At 40.3% G+C, this 25,492-nt stretch overlaps 1 protein-coding gene across 1 annotated transcript in view; it reads left to right on the top strand.

Annotated features, from left to right (window-relative positions):
- Positions 1 to 25,492, top strand: part of PLCXD3 (phosphatidylinositol specific phospholipase C X domain containing 3) — a 213,695-nt gene that overhangs the window by 581 nt on the left and 187,622 nt on the right. The gene's annotated exons all lie outside the window — the stretch shown is intronic.

Genomic DNA, 25,492 nt, shown 5'->3' with positions numbered 1-25,492 from the left:
ACTGGAGTCATTAATATTCGTCCCTATTAGTCTCCTTTAAAGAGACAAAGCGCTTCCCGAAGAGTGATAAAGTTCAGGGACTGGCGGCGGCGTGATCGCTGCCCTTGACTGGGAGCGGAAGGGTGCGCGGGGCGGAGGGCAGCGCTTCCTGGTGTCCCTGGCCCCGGAGGGCCTGGCCGAGTGGCTACCGGCCGGAGCCCGGCCCCAGTGCGCGGTAGCAACGAGTAGCGCCCGAGTCTGGAAAGCAAGCCCTTGGCAACAGTGTGTTAGCTCTTCGGGACAGAAGCCAGGTGCGTGAGCAGCGGCAGAGGGGTGGGATTAAGAGGCAAAGGGTAGGGAAAGGTGATTGCGCTAGTGTCCAGACAGCCTACACGGAAGGAAGCCTGGACAAAGCGAGGAAGAGAACGAGGGCTCAAGAGACTTCAGCATGCCGCACGCGACTTGGACCAAAGGACTGGGCAGGTTTCTGGGGCAGGAGTGAGTGCTCAATGGCCTCTAGCTCAGGTGGCCTGGAGAGAGGGTCGTTTCAGGGCAGCCTACGACGATGACAGCTGGCAACACATCCATACCTTGCTACCAGTTTGGCTGTGTGCTTGGGCTGAGGGAACAGATAACTTCCAGGACCAGGTTGGAGGGCAAATTACTGATTGGTAGCCGGCCCCCTACCGCAGCTGAGTCTGGTTATCAAGTTTAACCTCCTGGTTTGATTCTTCTTGATCTACCCCATCCAGCCAGCGCCCCCTCTCAGCCACCGGGGAAAACATAATAAAGAAACAAAATCTCAAGAGGCTCCAACCAACAGCGCTGGACGTGATCAGCAACTCAAATCAGTGGTCCTTAGTCAATTAGATGCTTGGCAATAATGGTAGGCACAGGCTGCCTTCTGAGCACTGACCCTGAGAGGATTTGTTTCCTTTTACCCTTATTCAAGAGGTAGATTCCCAAAGGCCCCGGGTTTTCCAAGGAGAAGAACAGCCCAGGTTCTCCACTCTGCGCTTGCCCTGCTACCTGGGTGAGCCTGGGGATTGCTCTTTTGAAGGAGACAGTAGAAAGTACACAACTTTGCTGGCAAAACTCCACTTTCACTTCCATAGATGTTCCCATTCTCTATTCGTCATTCATTTGTGATTTTTAGACAGTTGCTTTCACATGGTATCATCTGAGCATTTGTGTACACATAGAGGGTAAGAAGGGCAAAGGCTGTTGTCAGCCTTCTGGTAGGTGACTGACTCTCCAGGGACACACGGAGTTCAAAAGGCCTAAGTTCACATAGTTCTGAGATGCATGCCGTATCTGAGTCTTACATTTTTATAACACTTCACCATTTTTTTTGTGTGTGGTAAATATATATCTAACAAACTCTTTTTCCATCGTTCTTCATGTGTGCAATTCAGTGATAATTGGTTATATCATGTTGCTCAACCGTTACTATTATCCTCTTCTAAATTCTCCTGTCACTTTTAGCAGAGGTCAATGTCCCCTAAGCAGTGACACCCCCATTTCTCCCCCTTCCCGCCTACCCATGGTAACCAGTAATAAACTTTGGTCCCTATGTACTTGCTTATCCCAGACAATTCATGTAAGTGAGACTTCACTTTTAAAGCCTGGCTAGGTACGCTAACTCATGGCTCAGATAATCCTTCCAAAAATCTTCTGAAGCAGCCAGTGCTGATATGATTATTTCCAATTTATAGATGAAAAAACTGAGCCTCAGTAAAGGCAAATGCCCTTCAGTTAGTGATCTGACCCCTAAACCAGACCTTAGGGAAGATCCTCTAGGAATTTTGGAGTGAAAGGCTTTGGGGTTCGTATATGGATGATTCAGCAGCAACAAGTACTAACCAGGGTGAGGGGACAAGAAACTAGGCATTAGCAAGAGCAGGACAACTTTCCTTTTCTCCCCGTGGATTTGCTCTTGACCAAGACCTCTAGTTTCCAAACTGAGTATCTGAGATCAGCAACTTTGATATTCTGGTAGTCTTAGAGCAGAGATGTAAAGATGATGACATTGGGACGCTGTGGGAATTTTCACTGCCTTTCCAGCCTCTCTTAGTATTACACACAAAGTTGATCCCCTACAAAGGCTCCCCTTCTCACCCCCAATGCCACTGAGTTAAAAAAAATAAATGAACATATTTCACCAAATATAACACTCCTGAACTCCGTCATGATTCTGTTAAATAGGCTTGGTAGATCAATACATGTAAAGCTGGGTTTGAAAACATCTTCTTTGGCACTTTTCTGCATTACTCAACATTGAGAATTTTGGGAGGAAAAAGAGTCAAACTTTGATCGTCGGAGAAGACTAATTGGAGACTATTAAACACTAATGGAATAATTGCCTTAAAATCATGCTAATAGCTTCCTGGCTGCTACATGTTTACTTGGCCAGTTGCTACAGTTTGAATTAAGTAATTATCTCCACCATTTAAAACCACTCCTGGTGCACCACACAAGTGTTTCTGTCCAAGGGGAACTGCTGCTCCATCATTCTCAAAGCCTCAGGCTTTCTTAGGCTTCCTTAGGTGAAGTGACTGGGGAGTGAAGAACTGCCTTATTATGAAGACACCCACTTGGGGTGGGTGACCCAGATTACCTAGGGCTAGTAGAAAGAACAATCTGCAGGTGTACGATATCTCCTATCACCTATGCAGTTCTGGCAACTCTAAATAGTTCTCAAGTGTCTGTATCCTGAATGCTTTGAGAACCACGTTGCTCTGCGGCTGCTTTGCATTTAAATAGCCTCATGATTTGGTATTGACCGGGCTGAGAAATTAAGTTAATCACTGGTATTACTTGTTATACCTTCAATTAATTTTTCAAAACAATGACACTGGCAGAACACATTGACAATAACTGTGATGTCAGTCTCGTTTATCATTTCTTCCTCTCTCTGATGGCACCAAACTAAGTTTTTCTTCACACAGGGGTGGATTAACCAGTAAGCAATGTATGAACAGGTTTATTTGTGCTTATTTACTAATCTGGGTAAACAATTTCACATTTTTTCACCGCATGAAAGATTCTGCTTGTAGGTATGGCTGGCATCTGTCTCCCAACCCCACAGCACCTTCCTACAGAATTAAAGCCTTTTTTCAAATTTACAATCCCTGACAGGGGCAGATTACCCAGTAAGCAAGGTACACACAGGTTTACTTGTGTGTATTTACTAAGCTGTAGTGAACAGTTTCACATGTTTTTCAACACGGCTCAGATAACCCTTCCAAAAATCCTGTGAAGCAGCCAATGCTGGTATGATTATCTCCAATTTGTCAGTCAAAAAGCTGAGCCTCAGTGAAGGCAAATGCCTTTCGGTACAGTGATATGACTGGTAAACCAGACCTTGTGGTGAAAAACATGTGAAACTCTTACACTAGATTAGTAAATGCACACAAGTAAGCCTGTGTGCGCCTTCCTTTTTGGGTAATCTGCCCCTACCTTCATACATGTTTGGTTAACAAGATCCTGGTATTTGGATAATGAATAATGCTTCTTTTCACCGAAGGCAGGTAAGAGAGAATAAATAGAAATGAAAACGGGAAGACAAGGCATACAATTCGGGTAAAGTCTAATCTAATGAATTTTCAGCATCTTTGAGGCAGAGTTCTAACTGTATAATCATGGAAGATACAGGACCATTTTAAAGAGATCCATCATGGAATCAAGCAAGAAATTGCTTGACCTGGGCAAAGTGTTGGTAACCTGGCTGTGTTCAAAATGTAAATAATCATGAAGGGTTTTCTGATGCATGATGAAAATCTTCTTCACATATTGCAGTTGTTGTTGTTAGGTGCTGTCGAGCCAGTTCTGACTCATAGCGACTCTGTGTACAACAGAACGAAACACTGCCTGGTCCTGCAGCATCCTTACAATCATTGCTAGGCTTGAGACCATTGTTGCAGCCACTGTGTCAACCCATCTCATTGAGGGTCTTCCTCTTTTTCACCAGCCCTCTACTTTACCAGGCATGATGTCCTTCTCCAGGGACTGGCCCATCCTGATAGCATGTCCAAAGTACATGGAGACAAAGTCTCACTATCCTTGCTTCCAAGAAGCATTCTGGCTGTACATCCTCCAAGACAGATTTGTTCGTTCTTCTGACAGTCCATGGTATATTCAGTATTCTTCACCAAAACCATGATTCAAAGGCATCAATTCTTCTTCCATCTGTCTTATTAATTGTCCAGCTTTCACATACATGTGAAGCAGTTGACAATACCATGGCTTGCGTCAGACATACCTTAGTCTTCAAAGGGACATCTTTGCTTTTCAGCACTGTAAAGAGGTCTTTTGCAGCAAATTTGCCCAATGCAATACATCATTTGATTTCCAAGTAAAATGAAATCCTTGAAAACTTCAATATTTTCTCCATTTATCATGTTGTTGCTTATTGGTACAGTTGTGAGGATTTTTGTTTTCTTTATGTTGAGGTGCAATCCATACCAAAGGGTCTTTGAGTGCTTCAAGTCCTCTTCACTTTCAGCAAGCAAGGTTGTGTCATATTCATATCCCAGGTTGTTAATGAATCTCCCTCCAGCCCTGATGCTGAGTTCTTCATCATATAGTCCAGCTTCTCAGATTATTTGCTCAGCATACAGATTGAATAGGTATGGTGAAAGGATACATCCCTGATGCACACATTTCCTGAGTTTAAACCATGCGGTATCTCCGCGTTTTATTTGAACCACTGCCTCTCGGTCTATGTACGGGTTCCTCATGAGCACAATAAAGTGTTCTGGAATCCCCACTCTTCACAATGTTATGCATAATTTCTTATGATTCACCCAGTTGAATGCCTTTGTATATAGTCAATAAAACACAGGTAAACATCTTTCTGGTATTCTCTGCTTTCGGCCAAGATCCATCTGACATCAGCAATGATGTCCCTCGTTTCAAGTCCTCTTCTTAACCTGGCTTGAATTTCTGGCAGTTCCCTGTCGATGTTCTGCTGCTGCAGTAAATTTTGTGGGGCTGCAACTTCTGAGTTTTTTTTTTTTTTCCAAATAGGGAATTGCTTATTCTTTGAATGGTTTAGAAAAAAAGAAGCGCTTTAGAAACCAATGATTATACCTGTGAAGTTTGTTCATTTCCTTCAGAAAATGTCAATACCAATGAAAAAGAACAGTTTTACTTTGGAAAACTAGATGTTTATACAGCTCTGATTTCTTGTGCTCTTGTGTCTGCTTTTATTAGTTTTTAATTTCTTCCCTCACAGCAATCCCATCTTGTTGTTGCTAGTGTTTGAGGAGCCAGATCGCTTCCTCTTCTTTGTAATTTACTATTTCAATTTTGATCAAGTGGACATAATCTTCAGGTTAAATCTGGGGCTGGATCAAACTGTACAAACTTCTTTAAAAAGGCAGTCTACCCCCCCCCCCCATCTTTTTGGTCAGGATAGTGATATAGAAGTTACTCTTTCAAAGAAATCAAAAAGCAATAACATTGTCTGGGATGAATATCCCCTTCCAATGCTCAGTTTTGTTTTTGATTTTGTTTAAAAGGAAAAGCTGAAGAATATTTGGCCACATTTGTTCTAGTGCACATTTGAAAATCTGCAGTCTTCAGCTCTCCAGTGGATCCGAGGAGCAGTTTCTCTGGTTTAATGTCTCTATGTATAACTTTCTTGGAATGACAGTAAGACAGGGTGTCTGCCAATTCTGTGATACAGGTAGCAGTTCTCTACTCATCAAAGTTTGAAATCTAGGGACTTTTTTCTTGATGAGCTGAGTTGAATCCCCAACTATGGTTAATCATTTTAAAGTGATATTTGTGCCACCTAACAGTTTGCAAAGTGTGCTGCCATGCTTTGCTTTTCACATGTTCTATCAAAACTCCTCTAAGGCCTGGCTACTCAGTCAGCCCAGGGTCTAGCAACATAGGTATACCTGGGATCTTTGGTAGAAATGCAGCATCTCAGCCTTTGTTGTTGTTGTTAGTTCCATTGAGTCACTTCCAACTTATGGTGACCCCACGTATAACAGAATGAAATGTTGCCTAGTTCTGTGCCATCTTCACGATTGTAGATATGCTTAAGTTTATTCTTGCAGCCACTGTGCTTTTTGTGTGCCTTCCAACCTAGGGGGCTCATCTCTCAGCACTATATCAGACAGTATTCTGTTGTGATCCATTGAGTTTTCCTTGGCTAATTTTTGGATGTAGATTGCCAGGCCATTCTTCCTAGTCTTTCTTAGTGTGGCAGCTCCTCTGAAACCTGTCCACCATGGGTGACCCTGCTGGTATTTTAAACACCAGTGGCATAGCTTCCAGCATGGTAGCAACATGCAACACACTGCAGTAAACAAACTGATAGACAAGTGGTGTACTCCACTCCTTAGACTTATTTAATCACAGTCTGCATTTAACAAGATCCTGCGATAATTTTCATACACACTTAAAGTTTGAGAAACTCTGCTTTAGGAAGAATAAAATTTAAAGATACATCTATCTACTAGGCTCTTTCTCTTATGCCCTAGAGTCTATCCATGACTGTACAAATTTACAATCAAGCTAAAAGCCAAAACTCCACATTTGACTCAAGGTTAATGGCCCAGGTTGGGAACATTTCTGATAATGAACATTACAGTTCATCATGGACCTTGAACAACAAATGTGATTTAATTGCTACTTAAGTGTTCAAATTAGGTCACTGTGATAAATGTAAACCCTTTCTCCTCATTTCCTTAAAGTCCTGCTGTTCTTTGTATCAGCCATCAGCAGAGCTTCAAATCAGCCCATCTGGTGCTACTGGTCACTACTGCCAATTTAGAAAGCATCCCTGTATTGGTTCTTTGTCCATTTGGTCTCATTCTTTGTTGTATACAAGCCCAGCTACTTTTGTTATATTTATAAGTTGCAGGTTGATTCAATTTATAAGCTAGAGCTTTTCGATATTGCTCTTGAGTAAAAGTGGCATCATGAATACGTAATGTGGTGACAATCAGCAGCAGCAAGCCATCAAACAGAGGGAAACAGTAAATTGGTTTCCGATAGAAAGATAAGGATCGATCTTGTTTGTATTCATAAGCCAAGCTCCATTTTTTTGAAACATGACTTATGTAGGAACAAAATAAGAATAAATACGGTTATAACTCACTTGTTTTAATTTCAGTTGTTTGGCTTCATCAATGTTCTAAAATAGTTAAGCTCCAGGAAGAAAACCCTCAAATTGCTAAAATGCATACCCCGCCTCAAAAAACCCATTGCCCTCGAGTCCATTCTGACGCATAGCGACCCTATAGGACAGAGTAGAACTGCCTCATAGAGCTTCCAAGGAGCGCCTGGCGGGTTCGAACTGCCGACCTCTTGGTTAGCAGCCATAGCACTTAACCACTAAAAAAAAAGAAAACGAAAAAAAAAATTTTTTTTTTCCTACCCCATCCAAAAAAAAAAAAAAAAAAACCCATCAGCGTTTCCTAAAATGCATACCACCAGTTATTTTTGTTTTGTTTTGTTTTTATTGTGATAAATACATAGGTAACAAATGATTTGTAATTTCGACATTCTTCGCATATATGATTCAGTGATATTAATTATCATGTTGTTCTACCATCGCCATTATTCCAAATTTTCCCACTACCTTTAGTAGATGATCAGTGCCCCCTAAGCAGTGAGTACCATTTTCCGCTCCCTCCTGCCCACTCCTGGCAACCATTAATAAAATTCAGTCTGTACACTTGCTTATCCTACACATTTTATATAAGTGGAATCATTCAATATATGCTTAATCATGTTGTAGCAGTATCAGGGCTTCATTTCTCTCTACGACTGAATAATATTCCATTGTATGCATATTCCACATTTTATATATCCAATTCATCTTTGATGGACATCTAGGCTGTTTCCACCTTTTGGCTATTGTGAGTACTGCCGCAATGAACACTTGTTATAAGTATCTGTTTGCATTCCTGCTTTCAATTCCTTTTGTTATATACCTAGGCGTAGAATTGCTGGATTATATGGCAACTCTAGGTTTAATTTTTGAGGAACTGCCAAACTGTTTTCCACAGTGGCTGTACCATTTTGCAGTCTCACCAGCAATAAGTGAGTGTTCCTTTATCTCCTCACCCTCACTGTAAAAACGATGTGGAGTCAGTGTCTGAACTCCTGTCACTTCACAAGGGTGAAAAAGAACCAAGATCAATAGCCCAGGGCTGATTCCTATGAGGTGGAGGTCAGACACACCTCCTCTCTCTGCCATCTTTACCAATTCTGACATCAAACATCCGTTGCACAGCACTCTGTAATTCTCTGCTGGGTTCAATAATTCATTGCAATGGCCACACAAAACCCACAGACCATACTCTTGATTATGGGATTCATTAGGTAAATAACCGTTACAGTTTAGGCTCAGGAACACTCAGGGTATCTTTCTTCCATCAGGACACCCTTTTTCCAACTGTGCTCACAGGCGCACTTCTCCCTGGCCCTAAACCTCTCCCCAAAGGCACTCAGCTTCCTGTCTCTGTGGGCTGGGTCTCTCCTGCCACCACTTCTCACTGTGTTCAGTTTTACAGCTTGCTCTCTCTCTTGGTCTCCTGCTTCTGGGAGCTTCTCAGTGCAGGGATCCTGGGCCCAAAGGACTCAGTCTATGCTCCTGGCTGTTCTTTGTGGGTGGTGGTAGGATCCTCCTCTCTGCTCTGGAACTGGCTGTCTGTTAAGGCAAAACTGACCAGTCCCCTTGGTAGGCCACAATCACCCTATCACACAGTCCCACCCAGTCATCTGGGTGGGAGTTACAAGACCATGGCTAGAAAGGCCATACAAAAGTAATCAATCACACACTGCAGTCACCAACACTTGTTGCTTTCTGTGCATTTTTTTAAAAATCCTAGCCATCTTAGTGGGTGTGAAGGATACCACAAAGTTTATGTGTTAAGGCTCACATACTTTAATAATAAGAAAATTTGATATTTGTGAGGGAAGACTACCTGAAACAGATACATGAACTCAGCACTCTATCAGCCCAGAAGAAAAATCAAAGTCATAATTATTGCTAGTTTTAACTTCTCTCCAATGCCTTCTTAATGGTCTTCCAAATAGTTCTAGAAATTTCTAGAGGGGTTCTTTGGGCTACTATGTGTTATCTGCTATTTTTCTTCTTTCCTGTTTTGTGGAAGCTTTGGGAAGCTGTCACCTTTGCTGCTGTATTGACAAATAGTAGAACTGGTCTCCTATATATCTATGCCCAAAACATCCCTGCTGCTGGTTGTCCCCACCAGAGCTGGTGCTGTGGCTGCAGAGCCCCAACATTGAGGATGCTAATGTGTAATGAAGGCCCTGTATTCCACTGTGGTCAAAGGCCCTGGGTCCTCTCACTGTGGAAGCCACCAATTCTAACTTCTATCACTGCTGATTCTGTTTCCATCACTGCTGAAGCCATGAATACCAACACTGCCAATACCTTTCAGCCTTAATACCTGGTATGGATGTCAACAAATGAGCTCTTTGAGTTTATATTGATTCTTTTGTCATTGCCCAATCACCTGGGAGTCAGATAGGAGCTTATAAAGGCTTGACAGAGGACAATCTGTGGCCCACGGACTGTGGGATGGATTTTGTGCTATTTTCTGCATTACTGTCAATGTTAGCTCACTCTGTGTGTGTGTACCAACTTTATCTTGGGATAAATTCTTTTCCAGGCAGCTTCTTGATTTCTCCTATAAGTAGATCTCTGGTGAGCTTCCCTAATCATTCCTCAAAATAATCACCAAGAGACCTCAGTCCTAGTAGGAATATAGCAGGGGTCCATATTGCTCCCACCAAGCAGTCCAGGATGATGTAAAGAGAATGATATAATCTGACATACCTAAAGTCATTCCCAAGAGCTCCATTGTATTAAAGTACATTAGAGTTATTGATGTGCTCTGAGATGTTAAGAAAAGGATATATTATATACACACATACGTACACACACGCACACACCCCTTAATCCTTGTTGCTTGAACGGGTAGGCTCTGTTACCTATAAACTATGCCTATTACCACCAGTGAGGCTGCCTCTCTCACATACAAGCATTAGTTAGTTTTTAGAAACTGGAGAACATGCCACCATGATGGGCAAGAAACTCCTGGACATAGTCATAGGATTTGACGTCCTCAAGAAACTTCTGTATCCTATTACCTCTCCTGGCTTGCACAGGGTTAAGATCAGTCTCAGAAGACTGGGAACCAGAGAAGTATCTAAATTATTTATTTCTGAAAGAAGGGAAAAATGAGAGAGGAACTTAAGGTGGCTGAGATGGAATTCTGTTGCCAGAAGCTTTCTATGGTACCATATGCTTTTATTATGCTCTATTAGGTCAGGAAGATAGGGGCAGTAGGAGATGGTTAAACATTCTTGAGAAAGAGCCAGGATTAGTCACCTCCAGAGACCAGGTCCTGAAACAGATGCCCATTGATTTGTTCCTATATTTCATTACAGATCCCGGGAGTGGACCGCTCTTACACCACTCTATCTTAAATGTCATCTAATATTATGTTTCACATAGAAGAATTCTCCCTGTGAGTTAATTTTTATGAAGCAGCCATGTTTATCTTTAGTCAACATTATAAATAATGGTTTTGTTCCTCAATTCACTAGGAGAATTTTAATTTGTGAAGGAAAATGGGTTATGATGAATGATGATCTTAGTTGCCTACTAGGCTTCCCAGGTACCTCTGTCTGGCTTGTTGGGTGGTAAAGAGGGAAATGCATGTGATGGCAACATTTTGGACCAGTGAGAACTTATTCCAATGCATGTCTCAGGCCATATGACCCTGTTGCCATTTGAACAAGGAGGATCAGGGCTGCTTCACTGCAGATTTAACCCTAAACACACACCTGCCATCACGTACCCCTTAGCTTCCTCAGTGAAAGAGGTGGTCAGGAGGATGTAAAGCTGATACAGGGAAAGGCTGCAACTACAATGTTTTGTTCAGTCTCCATCATCCCCTCATCCTCCACACTCATCCTCACAACTCACTCCTTCACACAAACTATCTTTCAAAAGAGTAAATCAGGTCACATGACTATGTTGTTGTTAGGTGCTGTCAAGTTGGTTCCAACTCATAGCAACCCTATGCACAACAGAACGAAACACCGCCCAGTCCTGCGCCATCCTTAAAATCGTTGTTATGCTTGAGCTCATTGTTGCAGCCACTGTGTCAATCCACCTCGTCGAGGGTTTTCCTCTTTTCCGCTGACCCTGTACTCTGCCAAGCATGATGTCCTTCTCCAGGGACTAATCCTTCCTGACAACATGTCCAAAGTACGTAAGACGCAGTCTCGCCATCCTTGCTTCTATGGAGCATTCTGGTTGTACTTCTAAGACAGATTTGTTCATTCTTTCGGCAGTCCATGGTGTATTCAATATTCTTGGCCAACATCGCAATTCAAAGGCGTCAGTTCTTCTTCGGTCTTCCTTATTCATTGTCCAACTTTCACATGCATATGATGCGGTTGAAAATACCATGGCTTGGGTCAGGCACACCTTAGTCTTCAAGGTGACATTTTTGCTTTTCAACACTTTGAAGAGGTCCTTTGGAGCAGATTTACCCAATGCAATGCATCTTTCGATTTCTATGTTTATATAAAAACTGTCTTATTAATTTAATATCCCTTTCTATCACTCTGATTTCATCTTCTTCCACCCTTTCTTCATTCACTGATGCCACCCAGTCTTTCTGGTGTTCACACCTCCAGACTTCTTCTTGTCTTAGGGCTTTGCTTGGAATCTTCCTTCAGATTGTCACCAGCCTGCTTTCTTCTCTGGTCTCTAGTATAACACCTTCTCCTCGGGAGACATTATCTGACAACACTAGCCAATGCAGTCTACCCCTGTCTTCACTGCTTTTCTAACAATTACTGTGGTTTATCTTCTACACCAGTACCAACACTTAACTACTTTATTTGTTTATATACTGAGTAGAATATAAGCTCCTTGAGGGCAGGACTTGTCTGGAGTGTTACCTGTGCCCAAAATATAGCTGGTCCAATAAATATTTGTTGACTATCAAACAACAAAGCCTGTATAAAAAGAGTCTGACCTTGTCCAAAGGCTGCTATTGATTTTTGAGCACAGTGACCCAAAGAAAGAGGTCAAGTAAGCTCCATTATTTGAAATTCTTAAATGAGTCCTGACTGAAAATAGGTTAACTTGAGCACAGTGATGATACAATGACCTCCAATACAGATGATACTGGGGTCCAATATATAACATCCAGTTTTTTTTCCCTTTGGACTGAGGTCATGGGACTAGGGACCAGAGTGCTAAGGCAGGGGCAGTACGAAGTGATAATATTGTGTTTTCTGAGTTGGCGCCTCATGGTTGAGAAGTTCATTTATTAATCCAGAAATGTTTATTGAGCACCTACTATGGATAGGCACTATTTGAAACACTAGAGGTACTTCAGAGGGGGAAAAAAAAGAAAGAATTAAAAAATACCTGTCATTGAGCTTACATTCTTGTGAGACAGAACAGACAAAAAATAAATTAATAAAATATATGTCGGATGGTGATGGAGTTGTTCTATGGAGGAAAATAAAGCATCCAAGTGGATTAAAATTATGAACAGAGTGGTTAATGAGAGTCTCATTGATAAGGTGATATGTGAATGGAGACTGAAAGAAGTGAAGGAGGTAGCCATGTGGACAATCTGGATCAAGAGGGTTCCAGGCAGTGGGACCAACAAGTGCGAAGGAACTCAGGTGGAAACATACTTGGGATCATTGATTTGTTGTACTTATCAATTGTATGCATTTGATATACTAATGAGCTTGGGGAAAGTTTAAATGGTTTATCTAAAGTCACACACAGCAAGTCAGAGGCATACCTGAATTAGAAATAGCTCTTCTGACTCACGACAGAGTCTCTGGGGCAGGAATCCATTAACTATCAAACTGTGAGTTCACTGTTAGAAATTCTGCATAATGAACAATCCGGAATTCAAATAACCAGAAATCTTACAGTCCCCAATGTGTTTGCGTATGCGTGATTTTGTTGTTGTTGTTTTGTTGCTTATTTTGCGCTTTACTTTTTGAATGAAACATGACAACTGAACAAAGTGAAATAAGAATTTGTTTTAAACAGAAGCTTTTATCCATTGCAGTACTAGATGTTCAACCAATTTTCTGATAATTTCTATGTTTATATGCTTAATGATGATTGATCATAATGATGACTTTGATGAACTCTCAGGTTTGACTATACCTTCAGAAAAACTTTAGAACTGCTTTATTTTTTAAGTTTTGTATTTTAGTTATCTATAAATTGACAATTCGAGTATGATATGCATTGTCATTGTTGTTAGTTGCTGTTGAGTCTATTCAGACACACAGAGACCCTACGCACGACAGAATGAAGCACCTCCCAGTCCTGCTCCATTCTCACAATTGTTGCTATGCTTGAGCCCATTGTTGCAGCCACTGTATCAGTCCATCTCATTGAGGGTCTTCCTCTTTTTCACTGACCTTCTACTTTACCAAGCATGATGTCCTTCTCCAGGGACTGATCCCTTCTGATAACATGTCCAAAGTATGTGAGACATAGTCTTGCAATCCTTGCTTCTAAGGAGCATTCTGGTTGTACTTCTTCCAAGACAGATTTGTTCATTCTTTTGGTAGTCCATCGTATATTCGAAATTCTTCACCAGTACCACAATTCAAAGGCGTCAATTCTTCTTCAGTCTTCCTTATTCGTTGTCCAACTTTCACATGCATATGAGGCAATTGAAAATGCTATGGGTTGGGTCAGGTGCACCTTAGTCTGCAAGGTGACATCTTTGCTTTCTAACACTTCAAAGAGATCTGTTGCAGCCGATTTGCCCAATCCAATGTGTCTTTTGATTTCTTGACTGCTGCTTCCATGGGTATTGGTTGTGGATCCAAATAAAATGAAATCCTTGACAACCTCAATCTTTCCTCCATTTATCAAATTGTTGCTTATTGGTTCAGTTGGGGGTATTTTTGTTTTCTTTATGTTGAGGTGCAATCCATACTGAAGTCTGGGATCTTTGATTGTCTTCAGTAAGTGCTTCAAGTCCTTTTCACTTTCAGCAAGCAAGGTTGTGTCATCTGCATAACGCAGGTTGTTAATGAGTCTTCCTCCAATCCTGTTGCCCCATTCTTCTTCATATAGTTCAGCTTTTTGGATTATACAGATTGAATAAGTATGGTGAAAGAATACAACCCTGACACACACCTTTCCTGACTTTAAACCATACAGTATGCCTTTGTTCTGTTCGAACGACTGCCTCTTGATCCATGTGCAGATTCCTCACGAGAACAATTAAGTCTTCTGGAATTCCCATTCTCTGCAATGTTACCCATAATTTTCCACAATCTCTAGAACATGACTATTTTGGTTCTGTAATATTATGTTAGGGTTTTTTCCTCTAAGTATGATGGCAACTAACAGCAACAACAGCAACAACTTGGGGGTATACGTTGTCTTGGTACAAAAGCTTGAACACATTTGAAAATATTTTTTTCTTATTTTCTCACCTATCTTTCTTCTGAAAATTATTTGTCCTGGTTAAAACTCATAAGTGAAGTGTTAATACGTAACATTTATTGAGATCCATTCTGTATGCCAGGAGGTATTAGGCACCTTACATGTACTACCTCATTTAATCCTTACAACAACCTGTGAAATACTATTCCTAAAAACTACTTATAACAATCTGTGAAGAACTGTGAAAAACTTCCTATGAGATACTATTATTATCCTCATTTTTTAGTTGAGGAAATTGAATTATAGGGAAGTTAAATAATTTGTCCAAGGTCACACAGCTAATAAATGGCAAAGCCAATCTTCAAACCCAGGTGTTTGAAACTAGAGCCGGTATTCTTAAAGGGAAGCCTACATGAACCCATCAGGAAAACACTAATCTGAAATACTTTGGATTAAAAGAAAACCTGAAAAGCAAGTATAAAGTTAACAATCAGCACAATCAACGAAAAATAATTCCAGTCACTTGAGAAATCAGGCAAAAACAAATGAGCTGGCTTTGCATCACGTATGGGATTAAGCAAATCACCTCACACTTGCAGGACAGAACATTGGACTGACAGTCAGATGCCCTGAGTTCAAGTTCTAGCTCTCCAACTAACTAGAGGAGGTAAAGCAAATCACTAAGCATCTCTGAGCCTTCATTCCCCACCTGTACAATGGGGAATTAAAACCCCATTTCCTTACAAGACTGTTGTTGTACAAATAAGAAAATATCTTTAGATATCTTTGTAATATCTAAAGTGCTTTACAAGTTATTATTTTAAAAGTAATTTTGAAATATAATAGTACCTATATCTTGAAAAATGATTGCTGAATCAGATGACATATTTTGGAGGTAGAAATTCACATTATTTTTCTATTTAAATTAATAGTCATGTATAAACGCTTAACTACCAGCTGAAAGTTTGGAGGTTTGAACCCACCCAAAGGCATCTCAGAAGACAGGCTTGGCAATCTGCTTCCGAAAGGTCACAGCCTTGAGCCCTATGAACACATACCCTACTCTGCACACATGCAGTTGTCATGAGTCAGAATCAACTCGATGGCAATTAACAACCACAACCACCTAAGTATTTCAAATTGAATTTCCATTTTTTGCCCTCTCCTGCCCCAAAACAATATATAAATTAGAAGGTCTAATTTTACTGATCTTGGGAATATCATACATGTTTTTTAAAGGCTCCATATGCATTGATATAGAATCTCCGGTCATTTTGAGAAAGCAATTATTGATGTATTTTTCTGATTTAAGTAAGTAAGTGCATATTTGGGCTTTTTTTTTTTTTTTTTTTAAGGAAGAAACGGTATTTATGTATTTTAAAACATTGACTGACTTTTCCATTATGCTGTAACCTTAAAAATGGACTAGATATTTTTGTAAATCCTTAAACTAGTAAAGCACCAAACCTAACAGTACTTAAATTCAGCAAAAGTGAGATTAAATGCCTAACCTAACAGTACTTAAATTCAGCCAAAAATGAGATTAATAGTTTGCTGTATGCTGTAAACCCTGAATTGTGTTTTTTCTCTGCACCCTACCTCTGGCTGCAAAATGTCATCATACCATTTTCTATCAGACGAGAAAAAAGCACATGTAATGAATGAGAAAAATGTTCAGTGCAGCTATATCAGCCTCACAAGTACCTAAGTGGAACTTTAAATCCCAATGTTATATTCAAAGGGACGTTGCTGTGCGATGAAGCTCAGAGAGCCTCTCAATGGATGACGCATTGGTCCTTGACCCGGGGAGATGGCATTTTGATTTTGATTGCTTTTTTATCGAGAGTTTAGAGCCTTTCCTAGAATATTGCTTTCAGGGGATTTTTTTGGGCTAAGTTAGGGCAAAAATCATTTTTATTCCTGCTGAAAGGAATCTTTTTTTTTTTGCACCAGAATTTAGAACAGAATATGACAAAGGATTGGCTCATGACTCTAGAAAGGTATGGTTTCAGTTGTGATATTTGTGGACAATCAACAGATACACTGTCCCAAACTTTAAGACAATGGAAAATTAATTGAAAAAACAATACATTTTACCAATTTTTTTTTTGGCTGTCTCAAACTTATTAGTAGCAAGTCGAAGCAGCATTTAAGGACTACTTTCTATATTCCACGCAGTTTGTTAGGTGTTTTGACAAATGTTACCTCACATTTATATGTAATAAGCCTGTGAGGTCATTTTCCGAATTATAGAATTTGCCCGTTTAAAGACAACACTATGATTAATTCTAACACTTTTGAACATCAGATTTAAAAAGCGTCATTCTTAAACTAATTCCCGAGGTCACCTTTTAGCAAAATAAAAAAAAAGGGTAATGGTCAGTGTTTACTCTAAAGCAAAGATGAGAAGATAAGGTGGCAGGGAGACTAGAGTACTGGAAATGGAACAACTACAACACAATTAAAGAGGATGTGACACATTGTGAAAAATGTAACTAACGTAGCTGGACAATTTGTGTGGAAATTGTCAAGCTAAGGACCTAACTTGCTATGTAAACTATCAGGGAAAATACAATAAAATATTATTAAAAAAAGATTATTGAAGAAATGTGTATTTATGTGTTAAATTAAAACAAAATGTTTATGGTAAAAAAGAGGGGGCCATGTTTTCTGTCTCACTCTTTTTAGCAGACTACCAAGGACCAATATAATTTAATCAATTTTATGACACAGAATTTTTATTTGCATTTTATTAACATCAATTCTTAAACTATACACACTACAGAGATATTTTTAAGGAGCTGTTTGTATCGCAGAGCTGTTTGTGTTTATACTCACTGGCCTAGATATCTATGTTTTTCAGTTTTTGTGCTTGATGATGGTCGCTACAGAGCCGCTATGAGTTGGAATTGCCTCAGTGGCATCGGGTTTGGTTTTTTGTTGTAGTTTTGATCTCTCCTCTCTTTTTGCGATTTCTTTGTACTGTTAATGCGCTTGCCTTCGGCAAACTCTCCCTACCCAGCTGTACCTCTTTATAATTTACTATTCACTGTTTTTTTCTTACCACCACTCATCTGTTAGTTGGTCATACTGTGGTGGTTTGCGTGTTGCTGTGATGCTGGTAGCTGTGCCACCGGTATTTCAAATATCAGCAGGATCACCCATGGTGGACAGGTTTCAGTGGAGCTTCCAGACTAAGACAGACTAGGAGAAGGACCTGGCTATCTATTTATAGAAAAAAAATTGGCTAGCGAGAACCTTATGAATAGTAGCACAACATTGTCTTATACAGTGCCAGAAGATGAGTGCTTCAGGTTGGAAGGCACTCAAAATATGAATGGCAAAAGCTGCCTCCTCAAAAGAGAGTCGACCTTAATGACTTGGATGGAGTAGAGCTTTTGAGACCTTCATTTTCTGATGTAGTGCGACTCAAAATACCTCTTTAAAGTGTTGGAAAGCATAGATGTCACTTTGAGGACTATGGTGTGCCTGACCCAAGCCGTGGTATTTTCAATCACCTGATATGCATGCAAATGGTGGACAATGAATAAAGAAGACCGAAGAAGAACTGATGCCTTTGAATTATGATATTGGCAAAGGATGCTCCTTCAAAGCGAGGATGGGGAGACTTCGTCTCACATACTTTGGACATGTTATCAGGAGGGACCAGTCCCTGGTGAAGGACATCATGCTTGGTAAAGTAGAGGGTCAATGAAAAAGATGAAGACCCTCAGTGAAATGGATTGACACAGTAGCTGCAATGGTGGACTCAAGCACACTAGTGATTGAGCATGGCTCAGGATCCAACAATATTTCATTCTGTTGTACATAAGGTTGCAAGGAGCTGGAACCAATTCGAAGACACCCAACAACAACAGTTTTCTCTTAGGAAAAATGATTTAGTTAAACTGATTATAACTGCACTTAGAATAAGAGTAAATAGGCTCTGAGTGAGGCCTGAGGGTAAAGTACACCAGCTTTAATATGTACATTCTGTTAAACCTGTTGTAATGACTGAAAGGCCTGTTTGTTTTATATGCTTTCAACTCATTGATGGTATTTTAGAGAATTGAGATTGTAGGAGTGGTGACTTCTAGGTAAGTAAAATATTATAGGTAATGGAATTCAGTTTCCTTAATCTAGATTTTAGGAGTCCCTGGGTGTTTTAAACGTCTAAGCGCTCAGCTTCTAACCAACAGGTTGTCAGTTCAAATCACCTAGAGGTGCCTTGCAAGATAGGCCTAGTGATCTACTTCCAAAAAATCATGGCCATTGAAAACCCTGTGGAAGCACAGTCCTACTCTGAATCATGTGATTTTGCCAGGAGTTGGAATTGGCTCAACAGCAAATGGAGCTGGAATCTAGATGTTAATTGTGTGTGATTGTATTCTGGTTATGAAATAAACATTGGGTTACGTAAATAACAGAAAAATTGAAAATTCGTGGGTTAGAATTAGTTATAGATTCTTATTATGTATCTCTGCCAGACCCTAAGCACAGTTTTTGATTACCATGTGGAAGTACTGAGTAGTCTGGATCATCGCTATGAAATTCAAATAAAACCCATTGTGCAACTGCCAAAAACCAAACCAAAATAAAACATAATTTACTGGTGGTACAAATGGATTTAATAATAGCCGACAATGTTTCAAAAAATAAATAAATACCAATAATAATGTAGCCATGTGGACAGGGGATTTAATAATCAATTTGCTATGATTATTAAATATTAGATCTCTATCCATGATATATGCAAATCATTCTTAGAGAACTTCTCAGTGGTTCTGTTTTTATCTTCAAAATTGGAAGAATTATCAATACTACTGTAGCATTTCAACAATTGCCTTCCCTGACTCCCTGGTTTTTCTAGGCAAGCCAAACTACCCAGCCAGCACAGGGAACATCACACAGCAACTTGGATCAAGACGGTTATCTTAGACCCTGGTTCTTTTTCTTCACTCCTATTTGTGTTCTGGGTTGATGTTTCCATTCTGATGTCTATTTGGCTTCTAACCCATTTAGCTTTGCCTCTCATGTCCACTTGCCTCTGATACTTGATAATAGAAGAGAAAAATAGTGTTCGGGAAAACAAAATAGGGAGATTTAACTACATCAGAAATGCCTTGAAAGATAAAAATTCCTTTTCCTGAAATGGTGACATTAGAATAGTTTACTGAGGATGACTAATAGGAAATCAATAGGTCTTTCCTCCCTTCTTCACAGTCCTCTCTCCCTTTTTTCCTTTATTAATTATATTATATATATCTTATATTCATTCATTATTTATCTTATATATTTATCCCATAGAATGTATTAGACGCTAGTAGATTCTTTGCTTACAAAAAAGCACAAATGTTAAAAATTAATAATATGGTAAGATCAAAATCAAAATAGAGTTTGCCTAGCGCTAAGGTGCCCCTAACCCGAGCCATGGTGTTTTCAATTGCCCCGTATACGTGCAAAAGTTGGGCGATGAATAAGGAAGATCAAAAAAGAGTTGATGGCTTTATGGACTTTTAAAAGAATGAACAAATGTGTCTTGGAAGAAGTACAACCAGAATGCTCCTTAGAAGCAAGGATGGCTAGACTACGACTCACATACTTTGGACATGTTATATAGAGGGATCAGTCCTTGGAGAAGGACATCACACTTGGTAAAGTAGAGGGTCAGCAAAAAAGAAGAAGACCCTCAATGAGATGGATTGACACAGTGGCTGCAACAATGGGCTCAAGGATAACAACGGTTGTGAGGATGGTGCAGGAGCAGGAAGTATTTTGTCCTTTTGTACATAGTCAGAACCGATTTGAGGGCACCTAACAACAACAACAACAGCATCTCTGTGAATATATAGAGGAAGAAACCTGAAATTATATAGGCAGTTAAGGAAGGAGGTAGGGAAAATTTCCCGTAAGAGATAATGCTGAGGTTGAGTCCTCAGTAATACTGAAGTTGGTAATGAGTTTTCTAGGTGAAAACAAGGCCCAGGGCAATTTCAGGCAGAAGGGCCAATATGTGCAATAAGCATTGAGGTGTCAAAGAATATGGCCGCATTCAAGGAATGATTAGTTGCTTGACACATGGATGCATATTTGGAGATGAGACAGAGCAGTGGGTAACAGCTAAAGGAGTGTGAGACAGAGTTTCAGCTGGAGCTGACAAAGAAACATCCTTGAATCTACACTCGGAGAATAATTCTAATTTTTTTTTTTTAATATATAAAATAGCGCACAGTGAGAAGGACTGCCAAACAACACTTCATATTAGAACAGAAATTTCATGTCTTTGTATCCCTTGATCTGTGGAACTGGGCCACTCAGACCTCACTTTTTAGGGTACCCAGCTCCAGGTACTGCATCCAAGACTGTCTCTGGGCCATGGGACTATATGCTCAATTTCTCCTAATAGCTCAGTCAATTAACATTAGTTTAGCCTCATTTCCCTGGACTCTGGTTTCCAAATGTAAAAGAGACTATTGGACTAAATTCTCAGTGAAAGTGGTGATCTCACTGAAATATTTTGTACAAGGTACAGCATTGTGCCTGGAACCTAGGCTTCATGCCCTACGTTATAATTTTAACCATTTGACCATTGTGATTCGTGTAAAAACTGGTCCAACTACAGGGCCTAAAAATAGCACTTTATTTGTAAATACATTGAGATGCTTTTGGAAAAAGAGGATTATGTTTGGAAAAAGTAGGCAAATGGGCTTTCTTAATACAGAATCCGAGAGTTAGATTGGCTTATCCTTAGAGGATCTAATTTTCACCACCTGGCATAGAGGGGGAGCAGAAGATATAAACAGAAACCCTTTGATTCTGACTCATAGGACAGTGTAGAACTGCCCCATAGGGTTTCCAAGGAGTGGCTGGTAAATTCAAACCTTTTGTTTAGCAGCCAAGCTCTTTTTTTTTTTTTAAGAGGGAAGCATAGCTACCAAGAGAGGGGAATGCTAAATGTGATCAAGTCATTTCTTTACCCTTAATGGGAAAGACTGAGAAAGTAGTCAGAGAAAGTCCAGGGAGGCTGAAGAAGGAATTTTCTCCCCTCAAACACTCTCTGTTCATGTTTCTACAGGACTTGAGCTTTACCTTTCCCCATACTCCCCCCCACCAAAAGCCTTAAACTCTGCCTTGAGCCATAGTTCTCATGACTGATCCTGCTATACAGCTGGACACTAGGATGCTGTTTTTCTCTCTTTGCTTTCTCTTCTTGCCTCCTGTTTAAACTTCTCCTAATTGTCTTCTGAGTTCATGCCGGCTCCACACCTTATGAACCAAGCCTAACAGCCAAGTATTGTTTATGATGGATGTCTTAGTTATCTAGTGCTGCTATAACGGAAATACCACAAGTAAAGGGATTTAACAAACAAATTTATTTTCTCACAGTTAAGAGGCTAGAAGTCTGAATTCGGGGTGCCAACTCCAGGGAAAAGCTTTCTTTCTCTGTAGGTTCTGGGGGAAGGTCCTTGTCATCAATCTTCTCCTGGGTCTAGGAGCTTCTTAGCACAGGGACTCCAGGTCCAAAGGATGTGCCCTGCTTCTGGTACTTCTTTCTTGGTTGTAATGAGGTCCTCTCCTCTCTGTTCGCTTCTCTCTTTTATGTCTCAAAACAGATTGACTCAAGTTACAGCCTAATCCTGTAGATTGTTTCCTGCCTCATTATTGTAACTGCCTCTAATCCTGCCTCATTAACATCATAGAGATAGGATTTATAACACAGAGGAAAATTACATCAGATTACAAAATGGAGGACAACCACGCAATACTGGGAATCATAGTCTAACCAAGTTAACACACATTTTGAAGGGACATAATTAAATGCATAACAATGGGCAACTTCACTCAATCTTTCTAAGCTCCTATTCCTTCAGAAGTCAGATTTATTCCTTCAGAAGTCAGACCATGGTATCTGTGATTCATCATGATGCAAAAATATTTCTTCTCACTAGCTGTCCTTAAATTTTTTTGATATTCAGAGTTCTCATCTTTAATGTTTGAGGGTCGAACTAGATGATCCCTAGATTCCTGGAGACTATCTTGTCCTATGGCTTTGTTGTTGTTGTGTGCCTTCGAGTCAATTCTGACTCATAACAACCTTATGAGACACAGTAGAACTGCCCCATAGGGTTTCCTAGGCTGTAATCTTTACAGGAGCAGATTACCAGGTCTTTTCTCCCCAATTCTTCACTACCCTCTTCTAACCCCTTGCCATGACCTCATCGCAGACAAAGGATGCTTCCCTACTCCTTGACTTTGGAATTGACCGTGTGACTTAGAATGCCGCAGAAGGGACTTCTCAGCCTAGGTCATAAAGAGGCCTCCCTCTTGTACTGCCATTGTTACAAGACTAGGATTTCCACGGGCAGCATGCCAGTCCCAGGTGCCGGGTGAGAGAAATGTGCAGCAGAGTCACCCGAGACATTGCTGTCTGAAGTTGAGCCTCTCCAGCCACCTCAAACTTGTGAATAAGAAATAAACACATAAGCTGTGGGCCAGTGAGATTTTGAAGTTGTTTGTTGTTTTTTTTGTTGAGCAGTATTGTTTAGGAATACCTACCTGATACAGCTTCGTGGCTAAAGTGTTTTGCACATAGTAAACCAAAAAATAAACCAAACCCAGTGCTGTCGAGTCAATTCTGACTCATAGCAACCCTATGCACATATTAGACTTGATAAATATTGTTGAGTGATTTTATTATGGATCATTGTTTTACTGTAACTGTGTTTTCATGAGTCACAATGGTCACATTAAAATGTCCCCTGAAGTACAGTAAGCTTCTTAAAACCTTTCTATAAGGGAGGGTGGAGTAGGAGTTACCCATTGCTACACTTTGTCAGGCATTTTTAAAGCACCTTTTTCCCTGCAACTACCTGCAGCCCCATACCCTCATACCTACCCTGCCACCAATCTTGAGAGGCCCCACTCCTTGCAAGCTCCCTTTGGAAGGTTCTTGAGTGACTTTGTAATTTTCCTATCTGGTTGTATTGGCCCATTCTGACCTAGATCATTTGGGGGAGGAAAGAGAGGCTGCTAAAGAGATGAAGGCTTTTAATGAGCCTCTTTTCACTGGAGTCTTCACAAATTAGGTCAGTTGCAGTCTGATGAAAGCAGGGGATAGTTTATAGTGGATAAGTAGGAAATTGCACTGAGATACAGGACAGCCTCTTCAAAATGACTTCTAATGCCTGGGTACGTTTTTCTGTGGCAGCCTGCAATGCTGAGAAATTCAGGTTATTGTGGTACAAGGGGCCTGGATCTTACAGATCATGGAAGGGGTATCTTGATCTCAGGTACCATTGCAGACCAAGGATCTGAGAAAAGATGTACCTGATTCTTTGATGTGGCCTTCAATGAGTAGCTAGGCTGATGTCACAGACCTGACAATAACAAGGACACGGAAACTCAGAGAAGTGAAAAAAATGGCTCAAATTCTCCCAACCACCAAGTGACAGATCTGGGAATTATATCTACATCTTCTTATTCCAGAATCCTTATTAGTTTCTATAATAACCAAACCCACTACTGTCGAGTAGATTCCAACTCATAGAGGCCCTATAGGACAGAGCAGAACTGTCCCACAGGGTTTCCAAGGCTGTAAATATTTACAGAAACAGACTGTAATCCCTCAAGTTATACCTTATTGGCCAAATGGATATTTACAGAGGTCCACACACAAGAGACCTAGTACCTATTTGTTAATTTGTTGTACTGTGGTGACTTGAGTGTCGCTATGGTGCTGAAAGCTATGCCACTGTATTTCAAATACCAGCAGGGTCACTCATGGTGAATAGGTTTCATTGGAGTTTACAGACTAAGACAGACTAGGAAGAAAGGCCTGCTGATCTATCTCTAACAATTAGCTAACAGATAAAACAAAATATTGTCTGATATAGTGCTGGAAGGTGGACCCCTAGGTTGGAAGGCACTCAAAATACACAGCGGCTGCAATACTGGACTTGAACATGCTAGTAATCATGAAGATGGTGAAGGACCAGGCAACATTTCGTTCTGTTGTATGTGTGAGGTTGTCCTGAGTGGGAGCTGACTCAACAGCAACTAACAGCAACAACAACAACACAAAAGGCAATGTCATCCTGAGGCTTAGGAATCCCATGCGGGTGGAGGATACTCCCGCTCATGGAAATCCTGAAGATTTTCAGATCTGTCTGAAATTAACAAAGAAGAAGGGACTTTTTCTTTTAAGTTTCCACTGAAGGACAAATTCAAGTCATTGAATAATAATATTAGCAATTACCTCTGTGGACTGGTCTACTACATGATTTTTTCTCCACTGAGGAAGCCTGAATATGGAGTAGTTCTACCACCTGTTCAGTCATTGTTTTGCTCACAGTTGACTCCAAGAAAGGATGATAAATGTGCTATCCATTTGTATGCAAGAGCAAATCGTTACTTTGTTTTGTGCTGTAGAAATCTCAGTGGTTGTAAATTGATTCATTAAAGGCTCAAGATGTCAGAGTTCCTCCTTTATTCTGTTGAGAGTCTGTTAATCCTCAGTTATTCACCAATGGATTTTCCACTTTGTGGCTAATTTAGATGCAGATTTTTTAATAATGAGGAAAATCTCCCCTGTCATCGAGAATATTTTTCTTCATGCGCAGATTTTTCTAGACAATAAAAACATTTTTGAGAGTAAAACAGTTAAAAATAAATCTTCTGCATCATTAGAAGGGTAATATTATTGTTTCTACTTTTATAAGTGTCACATAAGATGTTAAGAGGATAGAGTTTTTTACAGTGGCCACTGAGTTGATTCTGACTCATGGTGACCTCACATGTGTCAGAGTAGAACTGTGCTTCATAGGGTTTTCAGTGGCTGATATTTTGGAAGTAGATAGCCAAGCCTTTCCTCTGAGATGCCTCTGGGTGGACTTGAACCACCAACCTTTGGGTTAGCAGCTGAGCACATTAACTATTTGCATCACTCCAGGACTCCAAAGGAGATAGATCCAAACCAAACCAAACCTGTTGCTGTCAAGTTGATTCTGACTCATAGCAACCCTACAGGACAGAGTAGAACTGCCCTATAGAGTTTCCAAGGAGTGC

Source organism: Loxodonta africana, chromosome 2, assembly GCF_030014295.1.
Source record: "Loxodonta africana isolate mLoxAfr1 chromosome 2, mLoxAfr1.hap2, whole genome shotgun sequence".
Classification (NCBI taxonomy): Eukaryota; Metazoa; Chordata; class Mammalia; order Proboscidea; family Elephantidae; genus Loxodonta; species Loxodonta africana.
Note: the sequence above shows the minus strand (reverse complement) of the source record. Positions and strands in the feature narration are given on the sequence as shown.